Source organism: Malus sylvestris, chromosome 16, assembly GCF_916048215.2.
Source record: "Malus sylvestris chromosome 16, drMalSylv7.2, whole genome shotgun sequence".
NCBI lineage: Eukaryota > Viridiplantae > Streptophyta > Magnoliopsida > Rosales > Rosaceae > Malus > Malus sylvestris.
In genome coordinates this window covers 24,952,636-24,963,558 of record NC_062275.1, presented here as the reverse complement: position 1 = coordinate 24,963,558, position 10,923 = coordinate 24,952,636, and positions in this window count along the sequence as shown.

Sequence of the window (10,923 nt, the reverse complement as noted above, 5' to 3'; positions counted from 1 at the left end):
AAGTGCTGGTGGTGACGACGGTTAGTAGGTGGTAGTTAGTGGGAGCAAATCAATATTCTCGGACTCATTTCCACTGAAGATATTCGTGTGAATCTTTAGGACAATTCTCGACGAAATTTCTATCAATAATCTTTTTGCTTATTCCAACGATGAAGTCAAGTTCCTTAACCTTTGACCGTCAGCTTTACACCAAATTCTTTGAGCGTTGACTTCGTTGAGTTTTTATATTTTTCTTAGGAAACTCCTTGGTAGCAGACGATATTGTCATTAATTTCCCAAAATAGAGTTGCGATTCTTGTTGTTGTGGTAGTTGGACTTGGATGATGAAGATCCGGTCTTGTTTGGATAAACAAACTCCTTGAACTTTACTTGGGTCTGGTACTCGGTGGTAAAACCCTAGCACCTTGTCCATGAACTTTTCGGTAGAGGTGAACTTAGCCTCTTGCTTATAGCTCAACTAACTAATGTTCTTGTCCATTAACTATTCAACCTTGTAATTTTTAGTGTAATGGCTTAAGACTCTACCATACTCATCATTGTACGAAGATTGCGCTTTGCTCTGAACTTCTCTAGACTCATTGAACTTTGGTTTCCTCAAAGGCATCACTTTAGGGTAGCCAATCGTGTCACTACATGCATATGCAAGCTGCTTTGTATCTTTCTTCTTCGTCATTCTGTTAGTTCAGAGGTTCTATGTTTAATTTTTGAACTTTGTCTTGTACTCTCATAAAGTACTGTGAATCTCGAAATGTCTTTGGCCTCGTCAAATTTTATTAACAGTTCTTAATTATTCTTGAGCTTAAACCTATTTTCTTTTGGCCAAGAAACCAATCAACCTTATGATGATGTTTAACCGAATAATTAGAAACAGTGACTTCTATTTCTGCATCTTTACCTTCATTCGCTTGTTTGTTTCTCAATGTTCCTATAACAATAATAAAAATAAAAAATAAAAAATATTTGTTCTCGGCATGGTTCCTGGTTCAAATCTCAATATCTTTACTCTAGATTTTAATGGATTTGTTTTGACCCTCAAATTCTTGAGTGCTCTTCCAGCCTTCTTGATATGGTTTCTCACTTAATCAGTGAGGCATTCACAATTGATCAAATTGGTGGAAGTGTGCGCCCAATTCTTATCGATTCGGACAGGTATAGTTAGGGCATAACCTTTTCACAAGCTTACCAGACAGAATTCCATATGGTTGTGAAGTTAAGCCATCTTTTGGTAAGAGATTGGTGAAGATTGTAATGTATGTGATCAGCTGATTGCATCACTATCTTCACGCTAAATTGAATGGTCACCACTCATTATCTTGTTGCAATTCATCACCATCATATCGTACTCTGGTAGACCTTTTTGATAATGTGATGAGTTCACCTCAACACAGCTTTCCACTACCTCGCACCAGGATCCTTCGGTTCGCGATCACTGGGCCATAAGATTTGAGCGGTCTTTTAGTAAAAGTTGGATGAAGGTTTTAGTACAAAAGGTCAGTGGATTGTATCACCATCTTACTATAATTCATAGGCATCATCGGTTCTTTTCCGACGTTATGTGTTCGTCTCAACGCATATTTTCACAGCTTCATTCCAGGACTCTTTGTTTGTGAGTATGTGAATGTTGAAACACTTCTAGCGGATCTGTTTGGTGCACTCTGGGATGGCACTACAGCACGGTTGAGGCAATAATTGGATAATCTTTACACCTCTCTCAAAAGGTGTGCTCTCTTTTGTTTTTAGGTTGATCATTTGCGAGTCGTTCTTCTTCCCACCAACTATGGCACTTGTTGCGACATGGTACAAAAGTTTCTACATGCAACACTGGTTGATAAAGGAGTTTTGTGCTAGCTTGTATTTGGAGGATCGAATTTACGACATGTGAAATTGTTCACCCTCAGGAAATTATTGCTTGCTTATTGAGACAACAATGTGTTGTCGATATCGCGGGTTGCAACTATGATATCAATAGCTTATTCGTTGGGTTCGTTAAGCAATTAGGCAGGAAAACCCATCTTCAGCAGTGGTTACGGATTTGTTATTGTTGGGGCTCAACCCAAAAACACGTTTGTTCTCGGAGTACGTGAGGATACGAATTCTTGGGCGAGACCCACTTCCATTTTTTATTTTCGATTTTCAGTTTAAATATTGTAAATTTTCTTATTATAGTTATATATTTGTTTTAGACGTTACAAATGTTTTGGGGGAAAGTATTTATGTTTTCAGTTTTAAGTTAAGCACGAGGTTTCAACCTATATGTTAGTACGTATTTATTTTGATGCTATCGTATTTTGCGTACGTACTTTTGACCCTACGTCAATATATGTTTTCGACTTTATATCTTTATAAGTATGTTTCTACTTTTACATTGATGGGGAAGAAAGTAAGAGCTTGGAGGCATGATAGAGGATTTTGCAACCCGCTCGCGACGGTATGGCATATTCTCTTTGATGCACCTAGTCTGACTTGATTTCTCTTTATACGTATACATATATTCTTCTTCCTATTTTTGAGTATTTCAGTTTAGTAAGTGATTTTAAATTTCGAGGACGAAATTCTTTTAAGGGGGGTAGATTGTTAAACCCCACCCCCGAATTTATATGTAATTTTATAATTTCCCAAAGTTTTATTGAAAATTTCATTTTGGTCCCCTAACTTGACTAAATCTGGACCCTTTATCTAGATTCCTAAACTCCCTCAAACTGCCACGTGGCAGCACCCTAACAAACCTCACATTTCTCTCTCTCCCCTACCCCTGTGACTTCTTCTTTTTATTCTTCTTATTTCTGTCTATGCTTTCTCTCCCTCTTTCACTGAGACACATACACACACACACACACACACACACGCACACCCAACTGCTTACCTGTACGAGGAAGACAACCATCATCATCATCAAACCTCGTCTTTTCTCTCTCTCATGTCGCTGCACAACTCGAGGAAACCCCAGAGCTCTCCAACGAGATTTCTTCAATTTTTCCATTTAGGTAAACCTCGGATCTCCCTTTACCTATTCTAGATTGAAACTTGGATGTGATTTTGAGTGTTATCTCGTTATTTTTCTAAGGTTTTTAGAATAAAATCGACTCAGATGAGAGCTCACCCATCTCCGGCGAACCCGTGTGAGTTGAGGGATTTTCCGGTCGTCTCCGACCTTTCTACGGCAAAAGGAAGGTATAAACACACTCATCTCGTCTTGTGCTTCATTTCAATACCTAGATCGGAGTCTAGGGTCGTGGTTTGCAGTTGGCCGGAGCTGGGAAGGCTCCGACGTTCTTCTCTATTGTTCCAGTCGACACTAGGCCTTTTAGGCCTGTAGACATCGAAATTTCAGTAAATAAATATTGACCGATAAATCAAAGTTTCAACGCTCATGTATTACATAAATTTTACACGTAGCGTGTGTCTAAACAAAAAAATCAAGAATCATCGGAAAAGTCATCAAACAGGACATGTGTCAACACCTGGCAGAAACGACTTATTTCATCTGGAATATTATATTCAAAATTAGGCCTTGGAAAATTCTATAAATAGAAGCCAATTTCATTCATTTTTTTTTTGAACCAATTCATATTACACCTTGAAGCTCTGAAACTCTGAAACTCCGAAACTCTCAAGCATCCAGGTTCCCGAAGAATCAAGAAAGCCTTCTTCGTTCTTCGTTCATCGTTCATCGTTTTCCAAGATCAAGCCCCGACGACCCTTGGATCAACAATCATCCACCTTCAAGATCAAGCCCCGACGGCCCCTTTGAAGAACTTCCACCAATTCAAGATCAAGCCCCAAAGACCTTTGAAGAACTTCCACCAATTCAAGATCAAACCCCGACGGCCCTTGAAGAAAGTGTTCATCGTTCATCATCCGTTCATCCCGAAGAATCAAGAAAGCCTTCTTCATTCTTCGTTCATTGTTCTTCCAAGATCAAACCCTGACGGCCCTTGGATCAACAATCATCCACCTTCAAGATTAAGCCCCAAAGGCCCTTGAAGAACTTCCACCAATTCAAGATCAAGCCCTGACGGCCGTTGAAGAAAGTGTTCATCGTTCATCATCCGTTCATCCCGAAGAATCAAGAAAGCCCTCTTCGTTCTTCGTTCATCGTTCTTCATGATCAAGCCCAAAAGCCCCATTGAAGATCTGTTCATCACCGTTATTCAAGATCAAACCTCAACGGCCCTTGAAGAAACGCTCATCCTCAAGATCAAGTCCCAACGACTCCTTAAAGATCCGCTCAAATCCACTTTCAAGATCAAGCCCACGACCCTTGAAGAACGTTCATCCTTAGATCAAGCCCAACAGCCATTTGGATCAATCGCACATCCACAAATCAACACTTTACGAAGATCGAATCAAAGGATCAAATTTGAGAGAGATTGTAACCCAAAATCATCAAATACAAATATTATTTTGCGCACGTTGTTCTTGTCTCTTTCCTTTCAGGAAATTTTCGTGTTCACAAATTTGGCACGCCCAGTGAGACAATCTCTACCTCTCATCTCTTTTTCCGTTCAAGGAATCCAAACACACCTCAAAGTCAATGACATCAAGCAAGGGACAAGCCGTTCTCGCAACCACTAAGGTAAGGATCCTAAGCACTTCTGCCACGAACGGACAATCCATTGGCGCCACAACCGCTCTTCAACATGCCACTTCAAAGTTGGTGCCGCTAAAAGAGCAAGGGGAGCATCAAAGGCGTGAGTCCGTCATCAACCTGACCTCGCTGGGGGCACCGAAGCATGCTACTGAGGCACACAAGATGACATCCCAAAGTAGCCAACGACATTCTTCGTTAGCATCCTGGATGTCTAAAGGAAAGTCACGTCTATTGGTTGCACAAGTCATAACCATCGGCGTTACCTCCATCGAAGAACAACTGGCTCAAATGAATGAAGCGATCGCAAGGCTAACACGGATTATGGAAGAAAAAGACTTGCAAATCGTTGCACTCGTCAGCCGACTGGAGCCACAGGACGGCGAGAACCCCGACCCAGAGGATGATCCACTAAAGAAAGGAGCTGGCGAAGAAGAGGAGCCTCCGATGGAGAAAATCGATTTAAAGCCGGAGCCAGACCAAGCAGCGGCGCTCATGGGATCTCTCTCCATCCGGCAGCTGCAAGAGATGATCACCAACACCATCAAGGCACAGTACGAAGGGAGCTCACATACCTCCTTGTTCTACTCGAAGCCATACTCCAAGAAGATTGATGCCCTGAAGATGCCAAGGGGTTATCAACCACCAAAGTTCATGCATTTTGGTGGAAAAGGAAACCCAAAGCAGCACGTTGCCCATTTCGTCGAAACTTGCAATAACGCGGGGACGGATGGAGACTACCTCGCCAAGCAGTTTGTGCGCTCGCTGAAAGGAAACGCCTTTGAGTGGTACATAGACCTAAAGCCTGAATCCATCAACAACTAGGAGCAATTGGAAAGAGAATTCCTTAACCGCTTCTACAGCACCCGCCGCACTGTAAGTATGCTGGAGCTCACAAATACAAAGCAGTGGGAGGATGAGCCATTTGTTGACTACATCAACCGATGGCGCACTCTAAGTCTCGACTGCAAAGACAAACTTTCGGAAACCTCATCGATCGAGATGTGTGTTCAAGGCATGCAATGGGGATTACATTACATCCTTCAAGGCATCAAACCACGGATCTTCGAAGAGTTAGCCACTCGCGCCCATAACATGGAGTTAAGTATCGCCCATCATAGGAAGAAAGAACCAATCGCCGACTACAAGAACGACAAAGTTTTGGGGCCAAATGTGGAGAATGCTGCGTGGAAATCCACCAAGGAAGCAATGACAGTCAACACAGCTCCCGTCAAAATCTCTACACGAGGCAAGGCGATTTAAACCGAAGCTTTTTGTGATCAAGAGATACGTAGACGCACTTTGAAGGAGCTTGAGGAGAAGACCTATCCATTCCCCGACTCTGATGTGGTTGCCATGTTGAAAGACTTGCTTAACAAAAAGGTGATCGACCTACCTAAGTGTAGACGACCGGAAGAGATGAATCGTACTGACAGTCCAAGGTACTGTAAATTCCACCGGTTCATCAGTCATCTGACAGAAAAGTGCTTCGTGCTGAAAGATCTCATCATGAAGCTGGCTCAGAAATGAATCATCGAGCTAGATCTTGACGATGTAGTGAAGTCAAACTATACCACCATCACTTATGGCTCTTCCGACTCAAAGTTTTCACCTCAACCGCTGGGGGCATGCTCCGAGTCAAGCAAAGTTAAATGATGGATTCATGTCACTCTGAAGAAATTACACAAGAAGCATACGTTTCCTCCACAAGTTCACCAATGGGAAAGGAGGCAAAGCAGCTCTCGTCAACCTCCAAAGTTACACAAAAGTGTTGAGGATGATGAAATTGTGACACAAAGATCGTCCGTTGCCATCACGATGCGCGACTTCTTGCCCGAAGACTTCTTCAATCACTCGGTTAAGGCTCCTTGCTATGAAGATTGTGAGGAACGCCTCTCCAAAATTACTTGACAAATTCACCAAAGCTCCTTGCCTGCATGAGCCTAAACTGTACATGGCATCAACGCTCCTGGTCTGCACGAGCATAAAAGGCAACACCAACGCTCTTGGTCTGCACGAGCATAAAAGGCAATACAACATTCTCCTCGCCTGCATGAGTCTAAACTGCATGGCACAAAGCTCCTGGTCTGCACGAGCATAAAAGGCAACACCAATGCTCCTTGTTCGCACAAGCCTAAACTGCACGAACCAAAGCTCCTTGTCCGCACGAGCCTAAACTGCACAAACCAACTCTCTTGGTCCACACGAGCCTAAAAGGTGACAACCAAAGCTCCTTGCCTGCATGAGCTGAAACTGCAAACGGCACCAAAAAGCTCTTTGCTTGCACGAGTTCAAACTGCAAATGGCACTAAGACGCTCCTAGCCCGCAAGAGCATAAACTGTGTACGGCAAAACCACCATCAAAACCACCATCAAAACCATCGTCAAAATAACCATCAAAATTGCCAAAAGCAATCCATCACCCATTTAAACTACATTTTGACTTGATCTCTTTGGAAGGGTACGTAGGCAGCTTGAATATTTAATTTCAAGTTCAGTCACATCAAAATAAAAAATAATAATAATAATAATAATAAATAATGTTTTATTAAAAAAGAAAAAAATATATATATATATACATATGTTTTATGTATTTACAAAAAATGAATAATATATATTTATTACAGCTTCAAAAAAAAAATGATAATAATAATAATAATAAAAAAAATTAAAAAAAAAAAAGCAAAATCTCAGCAAAAGGCCTTGTCTCGCCAAGGCCCATCGTTTCTCAAACACATAATTGTGTTAAGCTTGTTGTAGCTCAGATTCTTCTCCTCCAGGCCTAGGCCCAGACACGGCTCTCAAAGCCCAAATCCAGGCTCAGGCCCAACTCTCGAAGTCTCATCTCAAATGCTTGCAACAGGTCTAGCCTCCAACCTCAGCCCAGGCCTAGTTCTCTCTTGAACCTTCGAACCCTAAAAGCCTCGACACAAATGGGACCAGTAACCGCTAGACCCCCGAGTCCACTCCGAGTCCTCTGTCGTCGAGTTTTATCGCCAGATACACTGCCGCCGTCGGCCGAGACTTCAAGTTCTGGAACACCCTCTCTGGATCCGACCACTTCTACGCCTGCTGTCACTTTGTTTGCAGAGAGGCCGCCGCTAGACATGCCGAGCTGCACAACAATGCGATCCTGTTCCCATGGAAGAAAATGCCGATAATATCGACGAAATATCGCCGATATTATCGATTTTTTGCGCAATGGATATTTAAATAGGTACCCGAATGGTTTTCGTCAAAATATCGCGATATTATCGATATTATCGTGATATTTTGGAAATATCGCGATATTTTGTTTGAACGGTGCAATCGAACTCCGAGCCGACGTCGGAGAAGAACGCCGGAGATGGTGTGCCTATTCCCGAGCCGATTTCGTCCCAAAAACCTTGCAAAAACACGATTTTTAACTTCAATTTCACATATAAACTTCAAATTTCACGCATGCAAGAGGTAATAAACGATTCAACATATGTGATGTCGGTTTAGGGTTTAAGGTTTCAATGGAATCTCACCTGAAAACTTGTTTTCTTCGAGTCGAAGACGAACCAGATGACTGAGCCAAATCCTTGCACAGCGGTGCACCGCCACAGACGACTGAGCCAACTCCGACTTCGCCAGAGCCACGATCAACGGCGGCGACACCCAGAAAGCTGGTTTCTGAAAAGGAAGAGGGATTTGAGATTGTCGGACTGAGGAGCAGAAGGCCGTGGTGTGTGTGTAAGGGAAGGGAGAAGAGAGATCGAGAGATCTCTTTGTGTGTGTGTGTGCGTGGGAGAAGGGAGAAGAGAGATCGGAGAAGGGAGAAGAAAGATCGAGAGATCTGTGTGTGTGTGTGGGGGGAGGGAGAAGGGAGAAGAGAGATCGAGAGATCTGTGTGTGTGTGTGTGTGTGAGAGAAGGGAGAAGAGAGATCGGATAATGGAGAAGACAGATCGAGAGATCTCTGTGTGTGTGTATGTGTGTGTGTTTGGGAGAAGGGAGAAGAGAGATCGGAGAAGGGAGAAGAGAGATCGGAGATCTGTGTGTGTGTGTGTGTGTGGGAGAAGGGAGAAGAGAGATCGAGAAGGATCGAGAGAGATAGAGACTGAGGTCGTGTCTGCGTGTGTGATGTTTGTGTGCGTGCGTTGTGTGCATGTGTGGTTGCGTACGTTGTGTGTGTGTGTGTGGGTTCCTCCTGTCAGGAGGACACATGACTCACTCAGTATTCCCGACAAGTTTTACAATTATTTTGACAATTTCAGACCACTTTTACAATTATAATTTGTATTCTTTTCAGACCATGGATGGTGGTTTCATTCAAAACCGTGTGCCGATATTGTTTTAAAAGGTGGAGTATCAGAGCCATTGTGATATTCTTTCAAAGCTGCCATTGTGATATTCTTTCAAGAGGTGGAGTATCAGAGCCATTCAGAGCCTTTTCGATTATTTTATTTCCCTTACCCCTTTCAAAGTCATTCCAGATCCATTCCAGAGCTTGAACACAAAGGGTTCCATATTTAAAGTAAGTTTACAAACTTATATTTATATTCTTATAATTTATACAACAACAAAAAAATTTGTGTGGACTCGTATGTTAATTTTTTTAAGTAATTAATACTTGCATGTTAGTTTTTGTAAGTAATTAAGTAATGTTAACAATTACATGTTAATTTTTTTTAAGTAATTAAGTAATGTTGTATAATTATTCCCTAGGATACTTTTAATATGTTTAATGTTATTTATTATTTTTTTCCCTTACCATTTTCAAAGCCATTCCAGATCCATTCCAAAGCTTGAACACAAAGGGTTCCATATTTAAAGTAAGTTTACAAACTTATATTTATATTATTGTAATTTATACAACAACAAATAAATTTGTGTGGACTCGTATATTAATTTTTTTAAGTAATTAATACTTGCATGTTAATTTTTGTAAGTAGTTAAGTAATGTTAACAATTACATGTTAATTTTTTTAAGTAATTAAGTAATGTTGTATAATTATTCCCTAGGATAATTTTAATATGTTTAATGTTATTTATTATTTTATTAATATTAGGTTTTATTATCAAATAGGATTATTATTCATTAATATTAGGTTTTTTTATTATCAAATTGGATTATTATTCATTAAATTAGATTATTATCAAATTGGATAATTATTCATTAAATTGGATTATTCATTAAATTGGCTTATTATCAAATTGGACTATTCATTAAATTGGATTATTATTAAATTGGATTATTATCAAATTGGATTATTATTCATCACTATGTTTTATATTAGGATTATTTTTAAGATAATTGGATTATTATTCATTAAATTGGATTATTCATTAAATTGGCTTATTATCAAATTGGACTATTCATTAAATTGGATTATTATTAAATTGGATTATTATCAAATTGGATTATTATTCATCACTATGTTTTATATTAGGATTATTTTTTTATCAAATAGGATTATTATTCCTTAATATTAGGTTTTTTTATTATCAAATTGGATTATTCATTAAATTGGATTATTATTAAAGTGGATTATTATTAAATTGGATTATTATCAAAAAGGAATATTATTCATCACTATGTTTTATATTAGGATTATTTTCATGAAAAATAATTATCATCATTTATATTAGGATTATTTATATTAGGATTATTTTTTTATCAAATTGGATTATTATTCATTAATATTAGGTTTTATTATTCCATATTATTTTTTTTAATTACTTAAATTTTTACAATCATTTTCTTTACTTCATATTTAATTCTTCTGTAGAATAACTTTATTATTTAGGTTCTCTTATATAACAGTCATCACTACTATATTTTTTGGCCAAAAAATATTTGTCTAATTTTCATGAAAAATAAATGTAGGTACATTTACGATGTCCAGTGGAGCTACTAAACGTGATCCAGCTTGGGAACATGGATACCCAATAGACGGAAACAAACATGGCACAATTTGCAAATATTGTGGTCAGGTAATGAAGAGTGCCGGAGTGACACGACTTAAGTACCATCTTAGTGGATTAGATTCAGCAAAAAATGTCCAACGATGTGATAATGTCCCCCCAGAAGTGAAGGCATTCATCAGCACATTATTAAAAAATAAAAAACAGCAGAAGGAAAAGATAACACAGGGAATGGAAAATATTCGAGCTGGGCTACGGGGAGAAGTCTATGACCAAGCGATTGACAGTGATGATGATGACGATGAGGACGAATGTGATGATGACATGGGACTTGAAGAACGACGCAGTTTGAAACAAGCATTACATGCCTCCAAATAGTCAGCATGGGAAAGAGAACACCTTCATAAAATTCCTAATAGAGCACAAGGTTTCGGGACAAGTGGT